The following is a 21,245-nucleotide window of genomic DNA, read 5'->3' as shown; positions in this document are numbered from 1 at the left end:
CATCGCCACACTCTGCCATGTGCCACTTTCAGGTCTCCTCACACTCCTGCTGGGTTCCATTTTGTCATAGGATGCTGGCAGATTACAGGCCTCCCATAGCTGCTGCCAGGCCCCTAATCTGCCATGGGCCCCTGTACCGCCTCCTCATGCTGCTGCCAGGTCCACAGTGTCTCATGGGTCCCTGTACCGCCTCCCATTGCTGCTGTCTCCATCGCCACACTCTGCCATGTGCCACTTTCAGGTCTCCTCACACTGCTGCTGGGTTCCATTTTGTCATAGGATGCTGGCAGATTACGGGCCTCACATTGCTGAGGCCAGGCCCCTAATCTGCCATGGGCCCCTGTACCGCCTCCTCACGCTGCTGCCAGGTCCACAGTGTCTCATGGGTCCCTGTACGGCCTCCCATTGCTGCTGTCTCCATCGCCACACTCTGCCATGTGCCACTTTCAGGTCTCCTCACACTGCTGCTGGGTTCCATTTTGTTATAGGATGCTGGCAGATTACGGGCCTCACATTGCTGCGGCCAGGCCCCTAATCTGCCATGGGCCCCTGTACCGCCTCCTCATGCTGCTGCCAGGTCCCCAGTGTCTCATGGGTCCCTGTACGGCCTCCCATTGCTGCTGTCTCCATCGCCACACTCTGCCATGTGCCACTTTCAGGTCTCCTCACACTCCTGCTGGGTTCCATTTTGTCATAGGTTGCTGGCAGATTACAGGCCTCCCATAGCTGCTGCCAGGCCCCTAATCTGCCATGGGCCCCCGTACCGCCTCCTCATGCTGCTGCCAGGTCCACAGTGTCTCATGGGTCCCTGTACGGCCTCCCATTGCTGCTGTCTCCATCGCCACACTCTGCCATGTGCCACTTTCAGGTCTCCTCACACTCCTGCTGGGTTCCATTTTGTCATAGGATGCTGGCAGATTACAGGCCTCCCATAGCTGCTGCCAGGCCCCTAATCTGCCACGGGCCCCTGTACCGCCTCCTCATGCTGCTGCCAGGTCCACAGTGTCTCATGGGTCCCTGTACGGCCTCCCATTGCTGCTGTCTCCATCGCCACACTCTGCCATGTGCCACTTTCAGGTCTCCTCACACTGCTTCTGGGTTCCATTTTGTCATAGGTTGCTGGCAGATTACGGGCGTCTCCCATAGCTGCTGCCAGGCCCCTAATCTGCCATTAGCCCCTGTACCGCCTCCTCATGCTGCTGCCAGGTCCACAGTGTCTCATGGGTCCCTGTACGGCCTCCCATTGCTGCTGTCTCCATCGCCACACTCTGCCATGTGCCACTTTCAGGTCTCCTCACACTCCTGCTGGGTTCCATTTTGTCATAGGTTGCTGGCAGATTACAGGCCTCCCATAGCTGCTGCCAGGCCCCTAATCTGCCATGGGCCCCTGTACCGCCTCCTCATGCTGCTGCCAGGTCCACAGTGTCTCATGGGTCCCTGTACGGCCTCCCATTGCTGCTGTCTCCATCGCCACACTCTGCCATGTGCCACTTTCAGGTCTCCTCACACTCCTGCTGGGTTCCATTTTGTCATAGGTTGCTGGCAGATTACAGGCCTCCCATAGCTGCTGCCAGGCCCCTAATCTTCCATGGGCCCCTGTACCGCCTCCTCATGCTGCTGCCAGGTCCACAGTGTCTGTCAGGGATCCCCGCGATCCGTCCCTCGATGGTCCCGGCGCAGGCGTACTGCTCCTCCCAGTACACGGGCACTAGGTCCGGGCCGGCCGCGGCGTTCGAGTTCGCGCATGCGCAGTAGAAGCCGCGGCCGCCTGCTGGGCACCAATGGCAGCGCAGGGCGGGATATTTAAAGGTCCCTGAGCTGTCATTTCGTTGCCTTCTGGTCTTACCTGCATTCCTGATCCTGTGAACCTGTATACTGTAAGTTATTGACCCGGATTGCTCTTGACCTTGCTGATTTCTCCTGCCCAGACCCTTGCTTGCCTGACCTCTCTCCCTGGATGCCCCTCTGTAGATCTGACCTCCTGTTGCTGACCTGGCGTGTGACCCGACGATTCTCTGCCTGCTCCCTTGTACCTTACCGTCCTCTACATTACCGACTCGGCCTGTCTGACTACGCACTTGCTCAGCCATCCATCCATCCATCCCATCAGGGTCACCCGACCTCCTCACATTTGGCTCTCCCTGGTTGGAACCCCTGGCGGACACCCCTACCACTGACAGGTGTGCTCAGTAGAGGCGACCTGGTCTCAGGGTACTACAAGTCCATCCCCACCATCAGGGGCCCTGGTGAACAAGTACCCTGGGGCTTAGATTCCGCGCTCTGGGCACGCCTGACCGGTGGAGTGCTAGTGGTGCCGCTCGGCGGTCCCTCACAGTACCAGAAGGCCATGACTGAGCCTCGAGGAGGACTCACCCCGTTGGACGAGGTGTGCAGGCACCTGTCTACCCTGACGCAAGCTGTAAACACATTACAGGACAGATGTCTGCAGATCGAGAATCGGTTTCAGGCCTGCACCATATCTGTTCCTGTTTCACAGGCCCCGGCTCCTGCACCTCCAGTCGCAGCAGCCCACGAGCCGGCTCCTGGGCCTCCCACATCACTCCCTATGGCGGAACCCCGAGTACCCTTACCCGAGCGCTTCCATGGGGATCGCACACGTTTTCGGTCATTTCGTGACTCTTGTCTTCTCTTTTTTGAACTACAGCCACGGACCTTTTTGACAGAGTCAGTGAAAGTGGGGTTTGTTGTCTCCCTGCTGCAGGGTGAACCCCAAGACTGGGCCCACCGACTAAGGGGAAACAATGACCCTCACCTGGTTTCGGTCGACAGCTTCTTTAACGCTATGGCCATCTTATATGATGACCCACAACGGGCGGCCTCGGCCGAGGCCACGTTATACACACTCCGACAAGGTCGGCGGACGGCTGAGGAATACGCCTCTGACTTTAGGCGCTGGATGGGTGACACTCGTTGGAACGAGTTCGCCCTTTTACACCAGTTTCGTATGGGCCTATCTGAGGCTCTGAAAGATGAGCTCGCCCGGGTAGAGGTGCCCGAGATATTAGAGGACTTGATTGCACTCACTATTAAAATTGACCGTAGGCTACGGGAGCGCAGATTGGAGAGGTCTGGTCAGGGTCGCGGAAATCCCTGGGGGTCATTTCAGGGATCCGGTCAACATACTAGGCCAAGTATCCAGAACCTGCCGGCTGAAGATGCCCCCGAACCCATGCAGCTAGGCCTGGCTCGGCCTAAACTATCGCCTGAGGAACGCCAGCGCAGACGCTCCCAGAATCTGTGCCTGTACTGCGGCGAAGCTGGTCACATGGTGCGTTCCTGCCTGCAGAAACTGAGTAAGTTCACTTCATCTTCTTTATCTGTTGGCGATATGACCCCGTCCCAGTACTTAGTTGTTCCCCTCTCCTTTCAGCTTTCCGAAAGGACCGTGGAGGTGTCGGCCATAGTTGATTCGGGGGCATGCAGCTGTTTTGTGGATATCAATTTTGCTCACCAGCAGGGTATTCCCCTCCGCCCAAAGGAGAAGGGGTTTCATATCTTTTTAGCTGATGGTTCCCGGATAAAGTCAGGAGTAGTCAACCAGGAGACCCCTTCCATTATGACTTCCATTGCCGGTCAGCACCGGGAACTCCTCCGCCTGGATGCTATTGCATCACCCCTTTTCCCAGTCATTCTGGGGCTCCCTTGGTTGCGGGCCCATAACCCCCAAATTGACTGGGAAACTGGGGTTGTCTCGTTCCCTTCCCCATATTGTCGGGAACTGTGTCGAACTTCGGGCCCGGGGGTCCCCCAGGTTCTTTTGTGCTCTGAGGGGGATGACAGCCTGAAACAAGTGGTTCCTGCAGCCTATCACAAGTTCCTTGACGTGTTCAGTGAACGGGGAGCAGATGCTCTACCCCCCCACCGCCCATATGACTGTCCAATTGATCTGTTGCCCGGTTCTGAAATCCCGTTCGGACGAATTTTTCCCCTTTCTGAGCTGGAATTAGGGGCCCTGAAGGACTATATTGAGGATAGCCTCCGTAAGGGATTCATCCGTCCCTCCACTTCCCCAGCAGGTGCAGGGATCTTCTTTGTAGAAAAGAAGGACAAGACTTTGAGGCCATGCATTGACTATCGGGAGCTGAATAGGGTCACCATTAAAAATCGTTACCCATTACCTCTGGTACCTGAATTGTTCCAGAGCTTAAAGGCTGCGGTAGTATTTACCAAGTTGGACTTAAGGGGAGCCTACAATTTGGTTCGCATAAGGGAGGGGGATGAGTGGAAGACGGCCTTCCGCACCCGATTCGGCCATTTTGAATACCTGGTCATGCCTTTCGGGTTATGCAATGCGCCAGCCACCTTCCAGCACTTTGTAAACGACATCTTTAGGGACTTCCTGGACATCTTTGTCATCGTCTACTTAGACGACATTTTGATTTTCTCATCCTCCCTGGGGGAGCACAGGGTACATGTAACAAAGGTGTTGGGGCGGTTGCGGCAGCACGGGTTGTACGCTAAAGCAGAGAAATGCTGCTTTGAACAGGCTAGCGTTACATTCCTGGGTCTGATTATCTCCACCACGGGGGTCGCAATGGACCCTCAGAAGGTCTCAGCGATCCTAGATTGGCCTGAACCCACGGACAGGAAAAGTGTCCAACGTTTTATTGGGTTCGCAAATTTCTACCGGAAGTTCATCAAGAACTTCTCGGGTCTGGTCTCCCCTATCACTCAATTAACTAAGCTTGGGACGCGATTCAGATGGACGCCCGAGGCACAGGAAGCCTTTGAGGCACTAAAAAGGTTATTTACCTCGGCACCCATTCTGGGTCATCCCGACGCCTTCCTGCCCTACATCTTAGAAGTAGATGCATCTGAAAACGCGGTTGGCTCCATCCTTTCCCAGCGGAAGGGCGCCAAGGAATTACTTCACCCAGTAGCATTCTTTTCACGGAAACTTACCCCGGCGGAGAGGAACTACGACATTGGGGATCGCGAGCTACTGGCTATCAAAACCGCTTTAGAGGAATGGAGGTACCTGCTGGAAGGTGCCTCCCATCCCATCCTGATATTCACGGACCACAAGAACCTGGAATATCTGAGGACGGCCAAACGTCTACGCCCACGACAAGCAAGATGGGCATTGTTTTTCTCGAGGTTCCAGTTCCACATCACATACAGGCCCGGCTCGAAAAACACGAAGCCTGACGCATTATCGCGCATGTATGAGGACACCAAGGAGATCCCAGTGCCCGACACTATTCTTCCGGCAGGGAATTTCTTGGCCCTTCAGACAAACCTTCGCTCCGAGATCCTGAGGGCGTCCACAGCAATGTCTACCTCCGATGGGGCCCCCCTCCAGAACAAGGAGGGACTCCTATGGAGGGAGGACCGGATTGTGGTGCCAGAGGATGCCCGAACCTTAGTCTTGGGACATTGCCATGACCACCCACTGGCAGGACATTTTGGACCGGTCAAGACCCTGGAACTTCTCCGGCGTTCCTTCTGGTGGCCGGACATGGCCAAGGATTGTAAGATCTACGTGGGCTCCTGTGCCATCTGCCAGCGGAACAAGCCTTCAAGGAACAAGGCATGGGGCCTGCTACGTCCATTGCCCATCCCTGAACGGCCCTGGCAGAGAATCTCCATGGACTTCATAGTCGAGCTCCCTCCTTCGCTGGATCACACAGCAATCCTCGTGGTTGTGGACCGCTTATCCAAGATGGCCCATTTCATCCCTTTACGGAAGACTCCATCTGCAGCCGAGACGGCACAAGTCTTTATTCGAGAGATCGTTAGACTGCATGGGGTTCCCGAAGACATCGTCTCGGACCGAGGGGTGCAGTTTACCTCGCGGTTTTGGAGGGCGCTGTGCAAAGCCCTGGATATCAAGCTGTCTCTTTCCTCGGCATTTCACCCTCAGACCAATGGCCAGACCGAGAGGACCAATCAGACCCTGGAGCAATACCTGCGATGCTACACATCATTCTCTCAGGACGACTGGGCGCCACTCCTCCCTTTGGCAGAATTCGCGTACAACAACGCTTGCCATTCAGCAACTGGGCAGTCCCCGTTCTTCGCCAACTATGGGTTTCATCCGGTCTTCCTCCCGGACTTGGTCCCGGAATGCCCGATTCCAGCGACGCAGGATGCACTGACCTTCTTCACCTCCAACAATAAGAAATTACAGGAAGCCATTCGTCAAGCCCAAGAAGACTATAAGAAGGCTTTCAATAGGAAGCGAAGAGGGAACCTGGTGTTGCAGCCCGGAGAGAAGGTTTGGCTGGCTACGTCAAACTTGAGGATGCTTTGCCCGTCGAAGAAGTTGGGACCTAAATTCATAGGCCCTTTTTGCATCAAACGGATGGTCAATGAGGTGGCCTATGAACTTGTTCTCCCTGACACACTCAAGATCCACCCTGTCTTCCACGTGTCCCTGTTGAAACCGGTAGTCCCTGATGCCTTCCCGGAACGGGAATCCAGGCCCCCGGAGGCCGTAACGGTTGAAGAGGAAGAGGAATTTGAGGTGGAGGCAATCTTGAAGTGCCGTCGAAGGGGGGGCCAGACCCAATTTCTCATCAAGTGGAAGGGCTACGGCCCTGAGGACAATTCGTGGGAACCAGCCCATAATGTCCATGCACCTAGGCTTGTCCGGAGGTTTCTTTGTGATCACCCGTGGTGGAGAGATCGGGTGGGCATCCGGAGGTTGCCCGTAGGGGGGGGGCAATGTCAGGGATCCCCGCGATCCGTCCCTCGATGGTCCCGGCGCAGGCGCACTGCTCCTCCCAGTACACGGGCACTAGGTCCGGGCCGGCCGCGGCGTTCGAGTTCGCGCATGCGCAGTAGAAGCCGCGGCCGCCCGCTGGGCACCAATGGCAGCGCAGGGCGGGATATTTAAAGGTCCCTGAGCTGTCATTTCGTTGCCTTCTGGTCTTACCTGCATTCCTGATCCTGTGAACCTGTATACTGTAAGTTATTGACCCGGATTGCTCTTGACCTTGCTGATTTCTCCTGCCCAGACCCTTGCTTGCCTGACCTCTCTCCCTGGATGCCCCTCTGTAGATCTGACCTCCTGTTGCTGACCTGGCGTGTGACCCGACGATTCTCTGCCTGCTCCCTTGTACCTTACCGTCCTCTACATTACCGACTCGGCCTGTCTGACTACGCACTTGCTCAGCCATCCATCCATCCATCCCATTAGGGTCACCCGACCTCCTCACATTTGGCTCTCCCTGGTTGGAACCCCTGGCGGACACCCCTACCACTGACAGGTGTGCTCAGTAGAGGCGACCTGGTCTCAGGGTACTACAAGTCCATCCCCACCATCAGGGGCCCTGGTGAACAAGTACCCTGGGGCTTAGATTCCGCGCTCTGGGCACGCCTGACCGGTGGAGTGCTAGTGGTGCCGCTCGGCGGTCCCTCACAGTGTCTCATGGGTCCCTGTACCGCCTCCCATTGCTGCTGTCTCCATCGCCACACTCTGCCATGTGCTACTTTCAGGTCTCCTCACACTCCTGCTGGGTTCCATTTTGTCATAGGATGCTGGCAGATTACAGGCCTCCCATAGCTGCTGCCAGGCCCCTAATCTGCCATGGGCCCCTGTACCGCCTCCTCATGCTGCTGCCAGGTCCACAGTGTCTCATGGGTCCCTGTACGGCCTCCCATTGCTGCTGTCTCCATCGCCACACTCTGCCATGTGCCACTGTCAGGTCTCCTCACACTCCTGCTGGGTTCCATTTTGTCATAGGTTGCTGGCAGATTACGGGCGTCTCCCATAGCTGCTGCCAGGCTCCTAATCTGCCATGGGCCCCTGTACCGCCTCCTCAAGCTGCTGCCAGGTCCACAGTGTCTCATGGGTCCCTGTACGGCCTCCCATTGCTGCTGTCTCCATCGCCACACTCTGCCATGTGCCACTTTCAGGTCTCCTCACACTCCTGCTGGGTTCCATTTTGTCATAGGATGCTGGCAGATTACAGGCCTCCCATAGCTGCTGCCAGGCCCCTAATTTGCCATGGGCCCCTGTACAGCCTCCTCATGCTGCTGCCAGGTCCACAGTGTCTCATGGGTCCCTGTACCGCCTCCCATTGCTGCTGTCTCCATCGCCACACTCTGCCATGTGCCACTTTCAGGTCTCCTCACACTCCTGCTGGGTTCCATTTTGTCATAGGATGCTGGCAGATTACGGGCGTCTCCCATAGCTGCTGCCAGGCCCCTAATCTGCCATGGGCCCCTGTACCGCCTCCTCATGCAGCTGCCAGGTCCACAGTGTCTCATGGGTCCCTGTTCGGCCTCCCATTGCTGCTGTCTCCATCGCCACACTCTGCCATGTGCCACTTTCAGGTCTCCTCACACTGCTTCTGGGTTCCATTTTGTCATAGGTTGCTGGCAGATTACGGGCGTCTCCCATAGCTGCTGCCAGGCCCCTAATCTGCCATGGGCCCCTGTACCGCCTCCTCATGCTGCTGCCAGGTCCACAGTGTCTCATGGGTCCCTGTACCGCCTCCCATTGCTGCTGTCTCCATCGCCACACTCTGCCATGTGCCACTTTCAGGTCTCCTCACACTCCTGCTGGGTTGCATTTTGTCATAGGTTGCTGGCAGATTATGGGCGTCTCCAAAAGCTGCTGCCAGGCCCCTAATCTGCCATGGGCCCCTGTACCGCCTCCTCATGCTGCTGCCAGGTCCACAGTGTCTCATGGGTCCCTGTACGGCCTCCCATTGCTGCTGTCTCCATCGCCACACTCTGCCATGTGCCACTTTCAGGTCTCCTCACACTGCTGGTGTGTTCCATTTTGTCATAGGGTGCTGGCAGATTACAGGCCTCCCATAGCTGCTGCCAGGCCCCTAATCTGCCATGGGCCCCTGTACCGCCTCCTCATGCTGCTGCCAGGTCCACAGTGTGTCATGCCATGTGCCACTTTCAGGTCTTCTCACACTGCTGCTGTGTTCCATTTTGTGATAGGATGCTGGCAGATTACGGGCCTCCCATTGCTGCGGCCAGGCCCCTAATCTGCCATGGGCCCCTTTACCGCCTCCTCACGCTGCTGCCAGGTCCACAGTGTCTCATGGGTCCCTGTACGGCCTCCCATTGCTGCTGTCTCCAACGCCACACTCTGCCATGTGCCACTTTCAGGTCTCCTCACACTGCTGCTGGGTTCCATTTTGTTATAGGATGCTGGCAGATTACGGGCCTCACATTGCTGCGGCCAGGCCCCTAATCTGCCATGGGCCCCTGTACCGCCTCCTCACGCTGCTGCCAGGTCCACAGTGTCTCATGGGTCCCTGTACGGCCTCCCATTGCTGCTGTCTCCATCGCCACACTCTGCCATGTGCCACTTTCAGGTCTCCTCACACTGCTGCTGGGTTCCATTTTGTCATAGGATGCTGGCAGATTACGGGCCTCACATTGCTGAGGCCAGGCCCCTAATCTGCCATGGGCCCCTGTACCGCCTCCTCACGCTGCTGCCAGGTCCACAGTGTGTCATGGGTCCCTGTACGGCCTCCCATTGCTGCTGTCTCCATCGCCACACTCTGCCATGTGCCACTTTCAGGTCTCCTCACACTGCTGGTGGGTTCCATTTTGTCATAGGGTGCTGTATGGCCTCCCATTGCTGCTGCCAGGCCCCTAATCTGCCATGGGCCCCCGTACCGCCTCCTCATGCTGCTGCCAGGCCCGTAATCTGTCATGGGCCCCTGTACTGCCTCCTCATGCTGCTGCCAGGTCCAGAGTGTGTCATGGGTCCCTGTACGGCCTCCCATTACAGCTGTCTCCATCGCCACACTCTGCCATGTGCCACTTTCAGGTCTCCTCACACTGCTGGTGGGTTCCATTTTGTCATAGGGTGCTGTATGGCCTCCCATTACTGCTTCCAGGCCCCTAATCTGCCATGGGCCCCCGTACCGCCTCCTCATGCTGCTGCCAGGCCCGTAATCTGTCATGGGCCCCTGTACCGCCTCCTCATGCTGCTGCCAGGTCCAGAGTGTGTCATGGGTCCCTGTACGGCCTCCCATTGCTGCTGTCTCCATCGCCACACTCTGCCATGTGCCACTTTCAGGTCTCCTCACACTGCTGGTGGGTTCCATTTTGTCATAGGGTGCTGTATGGCCTCCCATTGCTGCTGCCTCCACCGCCACACTGTGGCTCCACACTCTGGTTTTGGCCCCGTGACTGCCCAAATGAGTGAAGTGTGCGGTGATTCTAAGATCGACGGCACTCATCTTCATGTCATACTGACTGACAGTATTATTTCTTTTCCCCAGCAGACTCCAAGGGCATTTAAATTAAAGGTACAGTGTTCTGCACTAATATAAAGGCTCTCTGAAGCCTAGAAACACCCTTTTATAAGTTAAATTCACAGCGAAAATATTTGACTCGAATCAAATTTTTTTCACGAATTCGCCGAATCAGTCAAATCGAATTTTTGAATACTTCGCTCATCTCTAATCATCATGAATATAAAGGGATAAAAATTTATGGAGGCGTAGTGCCAAAACTTTAGTAAGGATCTTGAGATCACAATTAATTAAGGAGATAAGATGATAATTAGAGATTACAGTAGCATCTTTATTGGGTTTAGGAATGACACTGATGAATGCTTTATTTTCATTGGGAGGCACCACTCCCCCATCTCGTAAATAATTAAAATAGTGGGCCATATGTGGAATCTGGAGGTCAGGGAAAACTTTATAATAAACATGAGGAAGGTCGTCCAGTCCTGGGGACTTGGACCATGAGGAGCGAGGGTTTTCAAGGCATTCTGAATTTCCTTACAGGTAATAGGCTGTTCCATTAGGTTTCTATGGACCTCTTGAAGAGAAAGAAGAATAACAGAGCTCAGTAAATTGTCGGAAGATGAAGAGACGTCCCCCTGAGGTGAACAGTATAGAAAGAGTGAAACTTATGAAGAATCTTACTGGGATCTTGAGACAGAGTACCGTTATTTAGTCTGATTTTGGGGAGAGCCACTTGAGAGTGTTTAGGAGATAGCTTATGCACTAATAGAGTGCCCGGCCTGTCTCTCCAGGTGAAAAATTTATGGTTGGACCATTGTAACTGCTTATCGGCGGTGGTAGTAAGGCATAGGTTCAGTTCCAACCGGGCTTTATCAAGTTTAATAAGTCCGGATCGGGATTCTGTTTGGGTTGAGTAACAAAGTCAGTGTATACTTATGTTTTAGTTAAGATTAAGTCATTGCAAGCTTTTTTAAGTCTTGAGGAAAATTGAATAATAAACCCCCTGACTGAGTCCTTAGGGGCCGCCCAATTAATAGCCGGAGTCGTATCATCTGCCTTATTGATTTCAAAATACATTTTCAAATGTGTAGAAATATCCTGACAATAAGAAGTGTTGCCCAAGATAGATTCGTTAAGATGCCAATGAGGAGCAGTCCTCCCATGAGTCCAGAACGAGTGTTAAATGAACCGGATCATGGTCGGATCAAGGTGTGGAAAGAATTTTAACTGTATGTATGCAAGTATGGAGGAATATGAGATCAATACGGGAAAAGCAATTATGAACCCTAGAGAAATAAGAATAATCTCAAGAAGTCGGGTTAGCTTCCCTCCAGGCATCGATAAGATCGTAGGGATATAGAAGCTGGGCAAACTTACGGCTCTGTCTAGAAGGGGACTGAAGCATGGCGGCTCGGGAATGATCCAATATCTAATCTAATGCTAGGTTAGAATCACCAGCCAAAATAACATCACCCTCAAACTCTGAGGCCAAGGAGCTTATTAAGGAATGAAGAAATAACAGTCCATGGGCTGGTCATTGTCTCTGGATGTATCACGTACCTGGTGATGTAGGCCAATGGAGAGAGGGCTTCCCTTGCGGCTAAGTTCCAGACTCCCCTGGATATGGGACAGCAGGAGTTGGGCCCAAAGTAGCACAGGTTGCCTGCAGGAGTGCTGGTCAGAGGTACACCCAGAAGTACAGCTGATGCACTGGAATGGAGTCTGCAGACAGCTGGTGCCTGTGAGAGGAATGCAAGCCTTTAGGGAAACAGAGGACCATAGGATAATCGGCTCAAAGCCAAGGTCAAGTGCCAGGTGAAGATTGGAGCAGATGTAGTCAGTAGAATAGCCAGGGTCATACACAGGAGAGCGGGAGAGAATATCCGTTAGCCAAGCCAGGGTCAGGTCAGGAGTCAGGCAGAGAAGACAGGTCCAAGAGCAAGCCGGGTTGGTAACGGGAAATCACTATAGCAAAGGAACACAGACAATGGTACTGGGAAGCAAGAGATCAACCAGCAACTTGAGGGAGTGATGAGCCTCCTTTATGAAGGCCGTCTGGCAAAAAACTGAGCCAATGCATGCACAACTATCCATTTGTGTTCCAATGCGCATGGATCTTCCCCACTGTGCACTTCTGCGGCCATGCAGGGTACTGGCAGGAGTGCCAAATCTCCTAGAACAGTGGTCGGCAAGCCGCGGCTCGCGAGCCACATGCGGCTCTTTACAAACTTAAATGCGGCTCTTCTGTGTGCGGGGCGCCCGCTCCCCTCCCTCCTCTCGGGCGGCCGCCCCAAAAGTCAGGACTCTGCAGCTGTCAGGATGTAGGCGGGGCAGCCAGGATGTAGGCGGGGCAGCGTGACAAACTCCTCTCCTCTCACAGTTCGCCCTGAAGACCAGAACGGCGAGAAGAACGCGCAGAGCAAAGGTAAGTGAATTGACACAGGGGGGACTTTGGGACTTAATATGGGGGATGAATTAATATGGAGAATGAATTACTATAGGAGGGATGAATTACTATAGGGGGGATGAATTAATATGGGGAATGAATTACTATAGGGGGGATGAATTACTATAGGGGGGATGAATTACTATGGGGGATGAATTACTATGGGGGATGAATTACTATAGGGGGGATGAATTACTATATGGGGGATGAATTACTATGGGGGATGAATTACTATAGGGGGGATGAATTACTATAGGGGGGATGAATTACTATTGGGGATGAATTACTATAGGGGGGATGAATTACTATATGGAGGATGAATTACTATATGGGGGATGAATTACTATGGGGGATGAATTACTATATGGGGGATGAATTACTATGGGGGATGAATTACTATATGGGGGATGAATTACTATATGGGGGATGAATTACTATGGGGGATGAATTACTATATGGGGGATGAATTACTATATGGGGGATGAATTACTATGGGGGATGGATTACTATGGGGAATGAATTACTATATGGGGATGAATTACTATGGGGGATGAATTACTATGGGGGAAGAAATACTATATGGGGGATGTATTTTCAGTTTTAAAAATGTGGCTCTCAAAATAAATTTCAATCGTGGTTTTGGCGAGGTTTGGCTCAGTTGAAAAAAAAGGTTGCCCACCACTGTCCTAGAACTTCTGCTGTGGACAGAACCCTGACAGTGCCCCCCCTAAAGGGCAGCCTCCGGATGCCCACTTGGGCCATCTTTTCTGGATATTTGGAACAGAACTCTTGGGGAAGTCTGGGGGAATGTACATTGCCCTTTGGTTCCCAGGAACTTTCTTCAGGTGGGTACCCCTTCCATTTGATCAAGTATTGGATTTGTCTCCCCCACTTCCTGCAGTCCAGGATTGATTCTACCTCATATTCTTCCTCCTCCCCAACTGTTATTGGTGGTGGAGGTGGTTCTACTCTTCCTGGAAATGGAAAAGGAACAGCCGGCTTGAGCAGGGAGATGTGGAAGACTGGATGAATCCTGTATGATTCAGGAAGAGATAGCTCATACACTACTGGATTAATTTCACGTTTGATTTGGAAAGGGCCAATGTACCTTGGTCCCAAAAGGGAGACCATTGGCTGAGACGCATCGCTCCGCACGAGGAAGCCCAAGTGGAACAGTTCCGCCACAACTGGTTGGCAGCGGTGGGATCTTTCCTCATTGCGGAGAAAGTCCAAACCACCAACTGGGACCCCATCTTTTTCATGGAGACGTCCCTGCTTGGCCAGATGGATATATGGGACCTTCGAAAGCCAGCTCTTCAAAGCCTGCTTGTCGCTCGGGGAGGTATCGCTGGCTCCAAGACCAGAGAGGAACTGTTGGATGAGATTATGGCCCTGGACCAAGCGGATGTGCACACCGCTTCACCTGAAGCACACTCTGCTACGCTTGATGCGAAAACTTCTCCACCAGAAGTGAACTCCGCTTCACGGGAGGAGTTGGAGGAACAGAGCAGCTCAACGGCCCCTGAAACGCCAGGTCCGCCTTAACACCGTATGGAGACCCCTATACCACTCAGATTTACAACAAGAGGTGGAGTGGCATTTGGCTCTGTTGGGAAGTCCTCCCACCTCCAAACAGATTTCCAAGGTCCTGGACGATGCCACCCAACTGTGGCTTAGTCACTCCCGGTCATCAACTGAGGGCTCGGTCTGGGAGGGGATTACCTCCCGCCTTCTCCAGACTGCATCTGGACCAAAGAAAATTCCCTACAACGCTTATAAAACTTTCTCGGAGGCGGATGGGGACATTGACAGTTTTTTTTCAGGACTTTGAACAGTTGTGCACCATCCATGGTGTGGCAGCCCAAGACTGGGTCCCCATTTTGAGCAGCAAGCTAACCGGTCGAGATGCAGACGCATTCAGGACTGTACCCGACAGTTACTGCTTGGATTATGATTATGTTAAGGAACACTTGCTGGCCCGCTACACTCTCACTCCAGAGGTGAACCGCTTAAAGTTCCGAGCACTCAAGAAGAAACCCCAGGACTCCTTCACTGAATGGGGACATTAGTTACAACACACTGCCCGCAGCTGGGTCCAAGGGTGTCAGATCACCAAGCGGGAGGAACTGTTTCAACTGCTGTTACTGGAGCAGTTTTACAATGGACTTCCAGGGGATATTAGACATTGGGTCCGGGACAGACACCCCCTAACCTTAGCAGACGCTAGTCGCTGGGCTGATGAGTACCTGGAAAACAGGAGGCTAACCGAGCCTGCCATTCCCCTTGCACCTCGTCCACAACCAGTGGTGCCCACTCTGGTCACCCGAGAATGCCTCAGACCACCTACACCTTCTGACCCAAAGCAGTCTAGCCCGCGCTGTTATGGCTGTAATTAAACAGGGCACATCCGCATTTATTGCCCCCGGAATCCACCAAAGCCCCAGACCAGAAAACCCCCTCGGGGCACTTCCAACCGACCCACCACTTCCTATGGCAGAGCCTTTGCCTACTCCCTACAGGAGCACCCCAGTGACACTGCCTCTTCATGGATGAATTTTACAACTGAGGATGAGGACTTTGGGGTCTTTCACGAGACTAACCCTCTCCAGGATGCCACCCCAGACAATCGCCGACATTACCAACAGGTTGTCCATGTTAACGGCCGTTGGGCCCAAGGATTATGGGACGCTGGGTCCACACTCACCCTAGTCCAACCCCAACTAGTACTAGACTGGGCCAAGACTGGGCCAAGACTGGGCAGTCTGTGGCCATACGGGTAGCATGAGGCCATGTCTAATGGATTCCTACCGCAAGGGTTCAACTGGAGTGGGGGACCAGGGCCTGGGACGTTGAAATTGGAGTAATGCACAAATTGAGGTTCTCCTTGGAAAGGATCTGGGAGTCCTGGTCTCCACTTTTGGCACTGAGACCCCTGCTGAAGCTCATCCAGTCGCCACCAAGCTAGAGAGTTGCTGCCGCTCCACCTGCCGAGGTTTTGGTAAGATTCAAATACCCACCCCCTGCTGAGCTTGTCCCTGCCCTGACCTGGGATTCCCCCGCTGATTTCGCTAAAGAAACAGCCAGTGACCGGACTTTAGAACCCTATAGACGGAGGGCTGGGAGTGATCCTGGGTGATTGGGAGATGTAGGTATGAGTGGGACCAGGGCAAGTTGTACAGGGTCTAGGGAGAGCAAGGGTGGGCGCTGCCCAAATACCTCATCGGCAGATGGTAGTACCAAGGAAGTATCGGCGTGATCTCCTCCAGATTGCGCATGATATTCCCCTTGCTGGGCATTTGGGCAAGTGACGGACCCTGCATCGCTTAACCCAGAGTTCCTTCTGGTCAGGAGTGTCGGGGGACATTCGGGACTACTGTCGGTCTTGTGAGGTCTGCCAGAAGGTAGAGAATCAGGGAGACAGGCCCAGGGCCACTCTGAGGCCCCTACCTATAGTCGGGGTACCTTTCAGTCGCTGTGGACCTAGTGGGGCCCCTGAAATGGCCTAGTCCTACGGGCAAGAAGTATATCTTGACCATTTTCGACTACACCACCCGGTATCCAGAGGCCGTAACGCTGAGAGATGTGCAGGCAGAAACAGTTGCTCAAGCCCTGCTACAGATCTTTACCGACCAAGGCACTCAGTTCACAGCAGAGCTTACCCAACAACTTTGGAAGTTGTGGGGATCAGACCGCTGTACAGCTCTCCCTACCACTCCCAGACCAATGGGCTCTGTGAATGGTTTAATGGTACGCTGAAACAGCTCCTCCATTCATTCACCATGTCCCATAAGGACTGGGAATGGCATCTCCCCCACCTCCTGTTCGCCTACCGGGAGGTACCACAGGAGTCCACTGGGTTCTCTCCCTTTGAGCTGCTGTATGGCCGGAGGGTTCGGGGACCCCTGGATCTCCTACACAAACTCTTGGAGGGAGCAGTGGCCAAGGAGGGGACCTCGGTGGTGGCCTATGTGCTGGAGCTCAGGGAGAGGCTACAACGGTTGACGACCCTAGTACGGAACAACCTTGAGGCCGCCCAGAGCCGGCAGAAACGGTGGTACAACCGGTCTGCCCGAGACCAAACATTTCACTTAGGACAGAAAGTGTTGGCCTTGAAACTAGGCAGGCATGACAAATTACAGGCTGCCTGACAGGGCCCGTACCAAGTGGTGGAGCAACTCTGTGATACCACGTACATTGTAGCTCGCTGTTCGAATGGAAGGATCCGACAAACCTTCCATGTGAATATCGAACGACCGGAGGAGAGTGTAGCAGCTATTTGCACTCCGGCTACCAATGACTCAGAAACGCTTCTTCAACCAGGGCTGTTGGGGGACGGACAGTCCCAGCTGAGTGTAGCAGATGTAGATATCAGCACACGGCTGCCTCCCAAGGCCCAGGAGCAGGCCTGCCAACTGCTCCAAGAGCGCCAAGGGCTGTTCTCGTCTCTGTCCGGTAACACCACCACAACTGTTCACCAGGTAGACACACAGGGTCAGGCCCCCTTGAAGCAGGCGGCATACCAAGAGTCTGTCAGAGAAGGGATGAGAAGAGAGATTAAGGAAATGCTGGATTTAGGTGTGATAGAACCCTCTGACAGTCCCTGGGCCTCCCCGATGGTCCTGGTACCCAAGAAGGATGGAATCATCCGGTTCTGTGTGGACTACCGCAGGCTCAACGACCGGACCGTGACTGATGCATACCCCATGCCCCGGATAGACGAGCTGCTGGACTGGATGACCAGAGGTAATTTTCTTACCACCATCGATCTCTGCAAGGGGTACTGGCAGATTCCGCTGGATGTGGACGTGGTACCAAAGTCGGCATTCATCACCCCGTTCGGCTTGTACCAGTCCAGGGTCATGCCATTTGGGATGAAGAATGCCACAGCTACCTTTCACAGAATGGTAGATAAGCTGCTGGATGGGCTGCAGGACTTCTCCTGCGCCTATCTAGATGATATAGCTATCTACAGTGATAGTTGGGAGGATCACCTCCGACACCTCAGGAAAGTGCTTGATTGAATCGGGCAAGCAGGGCTGACCATCCGACCTTACAAATGCCATGTTGGGGTGTCCGAGGTCCAATATCTAGGACATCGGGCAGGATGTGGGAAGCAACGACCTGCACAGGTGGAAGCGGTAGCAAATTGGCCCACTCCCTGAACCAAGACCCAGGTTCTTACCTTCCTAGGCACTGTGGGGTACTACCGTAAATTCACCCCCAACTACAGCGCCATTGCTAAACCCCTAATGGATCTGACCCGGAAGAATCTGTCCCGACAGGTTATGTGGTCCCCAGAGTGTGAAACGGCTTTCCAAAAGCTCAAACATGATCTGATCCATGCTCCCGTTTTGGCTGCCCTGATCCTTCCAAATGGTTTTGTGTCCACATAGATGCCTCCACCTTTGGATTGGGCGCTGTTCTAAGCCAAATCGGGGACAACGGGAACGACCATCCAGTGGCCTACCTAAGTAGAAATTTGTTACCCCGGGAGGTGGCCTACGCCGCTGTGGAGAAAGAGAGTGTCTTGCCTTGGTATGGGCCCTCAAGAAATTGCAGCCCTACCTGTACGGGCGCTCTTTCATCGTACTCACAGATCACAACCCTCTGGTATGGCTAAACCGGGTCTGCGGGGACAATGGTCGTCTGCTGCGGTGGTGCTTGGCCCTCCAACCCTATAACTTTGCCAACAAGTACCGACCGGGGAAGCAATACTCCAATGCGGATGGGTTGTCCCAGAAAGCCCAGTTGGAGAAGTAACCCTCTGAACCGACCAGCCCCAATCAGACCCGTTTAAAGGGCTCGCCGGGTCTGGCGGGTGTAATGCAACGGGGGAGCCTTGTGACGAACTATCCCTCTGTGATAACATTTTGCCCTTTCTGTTTCAGTTTTTTCCCCTTTGTAAACCTGTATACGTATAGCAGCTGTTATGTAGACAGGCATTCTACACTGTTTGTTTAGGGTCATTTGAACTTTTAGACTTTCACTTCTATAGAGTTCATACTGTATCGTTGTGTTGTAGGGTTTTGTTATGGGTGCCAGACTGTCTGGTGGGGGTGAAGCTGTATATACTGAGTTGTGTTCAATAAAGATTGATTAATTCCCCCTATACAAAGTTTCGACTCGTGGTTTGGGATATCAGGGTAGGATTGTCTTTGAGCTCTAATACCTGCCTTGGCAGAGCTCTGGAAGACTTGCCGGAAAGGGGGACCATTGGCTGAGATGCATCGCTCCGCACGAGGAAGCCCAGGTGGAACGATTCGCCACAGAAGTCATGGTAGGTAGGGGGAACAGATTGTCTGGCATCTGGTGTAGGTTGAACTGAGAGGTACACGGGAAAATTGGTGGGTGTGGAGGCGCCACAGTGCTGAAGACAATAGCTTGATGGAAAGGTGACTTGTTTGTTAGGCCAGTTGATTTGTGGGTTGTGGACTTGCAACCAGGGTATTCCTAGGATGGCTGGAAACATGGGGGATCTGATGAGGTCTAAACGGATGAACTCCCGGTGGCCGGAGTCAGTTGTTCGTAGGATGGGAATGGTTTCCCGGGTAACAGATCCTGAGCTAGGAGTAGTGTCATCCGCTAGTAATACATCAAGTCTTTGTTTCTTTGGATGAAGAGCAACAAGTAAGTCCTTGGCAAGGTTGATCTCCAAGAAACCGCTACAGGCTCCTGAATCAACGATTGCCTGCAAATTGACTTCCCTTCCAGCCACCTGCAATGATATGGGAAGGATGACATGGGTGGTTAAAGTTCCGGATAACTGGAGATACGAAGGATGGGGCTGGCTGGACTTAATTGGTCGCACTGGGCAGTTGCGCAAAAAATAGCCCATGGCCCCACAGTAAAGACATAGGTTGCCTTGCCATCTGCGTAGCCTTTCTTCTGTAGTTAGAGCAGGTCGGAGAAAGCCAATTTGCATTGGTTCTACTTCAGAAGTGCAGATGGGCTGAGGCGAAGGGGCAGGAGCCACAGGTCCTGGAATCCTCGGCAGAACCCAAGTGGGTCGAAAGGTCTGAGTACGTTCAGAATGTCTTTCCCATAGTCGTCGATTCAACTGGGAAGAGAGCTGAATAAGGTTCTCCAAGGAGGAGGGAACTTCCACCCTAGATAACTCATCCTTGAGGGACTTGGACAGGCCTAGACAGAACTGGTATTTTAACGGTGCATCGTTCAAACCAATATCAGCTGACCATTTGCGGGATTCCACAATATAGTCCTCCACAGGCCTCCGACCCTGTTGTAGAGCATGGAGGGCGGACTCAGCAGTGGAGGTCCTCTAGGGATCATCATAAAGGGCAGTTATGGCTTCAAAAAATGTGATCACTAAGTTGAGTGCTGGGTTTTTTTGTTCCAGTAGGCTGTGTGCCCATGACTGAGGTTCGTCAGACAAAAAGATGATAATGAACCCAACCTTGACCGCCTCAAGTGAAAAAGTCCTCAGCTGCAGAGCAAAATACAGCTCACAAGCATTTTTAAAGGCTCTGAATTTACATTGGTCCCCGAGGAATCGTTCAGGAGTGGGGACCCTGGGCTTCAGAGGCGGTAACACCACAGCAGGTGTAGCAACAGGAGGTGAATTAGTAGGTGCGACTATAGGGTTAGAACTGACAGAAGTATTCTGGTCTGCAGAAGTCACAGAAGTAGTGAGGGAGTGAAGAAGTCCTTCCAGCTGAAAGTATCCTTCCTTAGATCTTTAACTGCTTGTATAAGTGCAATCATCTGTTGGCACAGGGCCTCTAATGCGGAAGCGCCTCTCTTGGCCTCAGACATAGTGGCTGGTTGATACTATCACGTACCTGGTGATGGAGGCCAACGGGGAGAGGGCTTCCATTGCGGCTAAGTTCCAGACTCCCCTGGATATGGGACAGCAGGTGTTGGGCCCAAAGTAGCGCAGGTCGCCTGTAGGAGTGCTGGTCAGAGGTACACCCAGGAGCACAGCTGATGCACTGGAATGGAGTCTGCAGACAGGTGGCGCCTGTGTGAGGTATGCAAGCCTTCATGGAAACAGAGGACCACAGGATAGTCGGTTCAAAGCCAAGGTCAAGTGCCAGTTGGAGATTGGAGCAGACGTAGTCAGTAGAATAGCCGGGGTCATACACAGAGGAACAGGACAGAATATCAGTTAGCCAAGCAGAGAAGACAGGTCCATGAGCAAACCGGGTCGGTAACACGAAATTGCTATAGCAAAGGTATACAGACAATGGTACTGGGGAGCCAGAGATCAACCAGCAACTTGAGGGAGTGATGAGCCTCCTTATGAAGGCTGTCTGGCGCCAAACTGAGCCAATGCGTGCGCAGCTATGCACCATTGCGCATACGTGTTTCGGCTCGTGTCCGTGCGCCAATGCGCATGGATCTTCACCAATGTGCATTTCTGCAGCCATGCAGGGCACTGGCAGGAGTGCCAGATCTCCTAGAACTTCAGCTGTGGACAGAACCCTGACAGGATGCAAGTTGATGTGAGAAAACACTGTTGCCTGGCTATGCAGAGAGAGGCTTAGGGATGTCCACAACATAGTGACCCTCACGAGGGTAGAGCTACATGCTAAAGAAGGAAAACTAAATATATTTGTTAAGGAATTATGATCATCAATGAATACATC

This window comes from Staurois parvus, unplaced genomic scaffold (assembly GCF_062004578.1).
Source record: "Staurois parvus isolate SC_StPar_1 unplaced genomic scaffold, SC_StPar_1.0 ptg001192l, whole genome shotgun sequence".
NCBI lineage: Eukaryota > Metazoa > Chordata > Amphibia > Anura > Ranidae > Staurois > Staurois parvus.
Note: the sequence above shows the minus strand (reverse complement) of the source record.